The sequence below is a fragment of the Chiloscyllium punctatum genome, chromosome 18 (assembly GCF_047496795.1).
Source record: "Chiloscyllium punctatum isolate Juve2018m chromosome 18, sChiPun1.3, whole genome shotgun sequence".
In the NCBI taxonomy this organism is placed as follows: domain Eukaryota; kingdom Metazoa; phylum Chordata; class Chondrichthyes; order Orectolobiformes; family Hemiscylliidae; genus Chiloscyllium; species Chiloscyllium punctatum.
The window spans coordinates 74,401,480-74,404,510 of NC_092756.1; the positions used below are offsets into that span (position 1 = coordinate 74,401,480).

The window sequence follows — 3,031 nt, forward strand, 5'->3', positions numbered from 1 at the left end:
CGGGGATCTGCAGGATGGGGGGGTGAATCGTCTGAAAGAGACAGCACAGTCACAATGGCTGAAAACCTGCTGAGATTCTCCTGGGGATGGCATGGTGGCTCAGTGGGTAGCACTGCTGCCTCACAGCATCAGGGACCTGGCTTTGATTCCTCCCTTGGGTGACTGTGTGTAGAGTTTCCAAGTTGGCTCCGTGGTTAGCACTGCTGTCTCATAGCACGAGGGGCCAAGGTTCAATTTCAGCCTCTGGTGACAGTTTGTGTGGATTTTGAACTTTCTCCCCGTGTCTGTGTGGGTTTACTCCAGGTGCTCCAGTTTCTTCCCACAAGTAAATTAGCCATGCAAAATTGCCCAGACTGTTCAGGGATGTGAAGGTTGGGTACATTTGTCAGGAGGACATGTAGGTGAGTGAGTCTGGGTGGACTTGTTGGGCCAAATGGCCTTTTTCCACATTGTATGGAATCTATGAGAAAGATATTTGGACAGGTTCGTGACAAGAAATGCTTGTGTGGATGTGGACCAAGTGGAGGCAGGTACAATTAGTTTTAAAGTTAATGGCTCCATGACACTGCCCCTTCACTTTGGGAGAGGAGTACGCCAAGGCTGCCCCCTGTCCGTCCAGCTGGATTCCCTGTGCGTGGAGCCTTTCCTGTGCCTCTTGTGGAGGAGGTTGTCGGGGCTGGTTCTGTGCGGTGCGGGCACAGGGGTGGTCATCTCGGCCTACGCTGACCACGTGCTCCTCCCTTTCACCGACCCTGCTGACCTGGGGAGGATGTGTACTCATCCTTGTACTCATCGGTCTCTTCCACCAGGATCAACTGGGCCCAATATTCCAGACGACTGGTCAGTCCGTGACGGGTGGAGTCTCTGCCGGAGGAGTTACGGGGGTTCAGCTGGAGTACCACCCATCTCCTCGACCTGGGGGTCTACCTCAGCCCGGCTGAGGAATCCTGGCCGGGGAACTGGCAGGAGCTGGAGGCCAAAGTCTCACCTCGCCCAGGCCTCTGGACAGGACTGCTCCGAGTGCTGTCTCACAGGAGTCGAGTGTTGGTCATAAACCAGCTGGTGCCTGCCATGCTGTGGTACCGGCTGGTCACTTTGGTCCCTCCTCCTGGTTTTGTCGCTGACATCCAGAGAATGTTGGTTCACTTCTTCTGGGACAAAAAGATGCACTGGGTCACTGCGCAGGTCCTGAGTCTCCATATTGAGGAGGGCGGTCAGTCGCTGGTGTGTGTTCACACCCAGGTAACGACGTTCCACCTTCAGACCTTGCAGCGATACCTTTACATTGAGCCTCCCCCTCGGCGGGGTGCCCTGGCGACGTATTTTTTCCACCAGGTGCGTAACCTCAACTACGAGACTCAGCTCCTGTTCAGGGACCGTGATGGTTTGGAGGTCACTCTCAGGACACTGCCTGTCTTTTACCAGGACCTGCTCACGGTCTGGAACATGGTCGAATCGCGTCACGCCTACCCTCCGGCAGGAGTAGCGACTGTCGTCAGGGAGACGTTGCTCAGGAATCCGCACCTCCGTACTCGTGGGTTCGAGTGACTGTCGGAGGGGAGGGCCGTGACTGTGAGGGTGACCAGGGACGGGGACGTGCTGGATGGTGTGGGCCTGGGCTGGACGCTGCCGCAGGATATAGCGAGCAGGGCAGCGGTAGACGTCCGGTACGTGGCCACCACCATCCGACACCTTAAAACGACGGTGCTCAGACCCCACGTAGTGCCCCAGTTGGAGGATGCTCAGGTGTGCGGTGGGATCCCGTCTGCACTCACTCCTGCCCCGACGGAATTTCACATTGGCCCCACGGGTCCTGTACTTCCTGCGGGAGACTGTGCCCCACAACCTGAGCTGTCTCCGGAGTTTTAGTTTTGTCCCTTTCAGGGGTGTATCACACAGGGCCCTGTACAGACTGCTGCTGCACACCCTCATCCACCTCCCAGACACACCCTGGCGTGCCCATTTACCACCGGGCGGTGGGGACCATCCCCAGTGAAGGGCTCTCTACATGGGAGTCCTTCCCCTTTCTCACGGGGATCTGGGGTGGAGGGTATTGCACGCGGCAGTCCGCAGATTGTGGTGGTTCACGGACTCCCAGCCCAACTGCTTGTTCTGTGGTGCTGTGGAGACCATGGAACAGGGCGCTTGCACTCCCTTTTTAGCTTTCTGGGAAACCTTCTCCTCCGTTTCTGGTTGGACCTCAGCCCCACACTCCCCATCATTGGGCACCCAGTGCCGAGGGGGGAGGGTTGGTCAGAGGATCTCCTCGTGGGTCTGCTCCTGGGCCTGGCCAAACTGGTTGTTAGGGCCGATTGCCTGACCCTCTTCCATGGTTACGTTCGAGCCCGGGTGTCCCTGGAGAAGGAGCACGCAGTGTCTACCAACATCCTTGAGCTGTTCAGAGAGTGCCCTCCCCCTCACTGTTTGGTCACACAGCATTGCCCTTTGATGCTTGTCACTGGCCACTCGGCTGTTTCCTTTCTTCCTGGTGATGGGAATTGAAGAAAGATTTGTCCATCTGTTGTCTTTCACTGTGTCTCACACCTGCACACACACAACATGGGTGCTGGGGAAAACATAAGCACTACCACAGTTAGGCAGCAGTGCGGGGGTAAAGAGAAAACCATATCTAACCAGGAGATTTAGAATCCCCTCAGTCCAGGGCACTGACTCTGTGCTGGCTGAGCCACAGACAGTGTGTTCTTGCAAAACAAAACTTAAAAGCTGCCATTTTAACATCACACGTGTGGCCTCAGTGGCCTAATGGATAAGGCACTGGCCTTCTAAGCCAGGGATTGTGGGTTCAAGTCCCATCTGGGGTGTCTGACATTTTAACCCTTGTCTTCATGGCTGATCTTTGTCTGAGGTCAAGTCAATTTTTCATGTCATCTGGATAAGTCCCCAGCTCTGTGTTGGGTTGGTGGTACCTTGTGTCAGAAAAATACAGAATGTTGAGGATATGCAGGATAGTGGGGTAAACCGTCAGAAAGAGACCGCACAGTCACAATGGCTGAAAACCTGCTGAGATTCT

At 55.5% G+C, this 3,031-nt stretch overlaps 1 non-coding gene across 1 annotated transcript; it reads left to right on the forward strand.

Annotated features, from left to right (window-relative positions):
- Nucleotides 1-2,749: 2,749 nt before the first annotated feature.
- trnar-ucu (transfer RNA arginine (anticodon UCU)) lies at nt 2,750-2,822 on the forward strand. Its single transcript has one exon. It is a non-coding gene; the product is annotated as a tRNA-Arg (tRNA).
- The last annotated feature ends 209 nt before the right edge of the window (nt 2,823-3,031 follow it).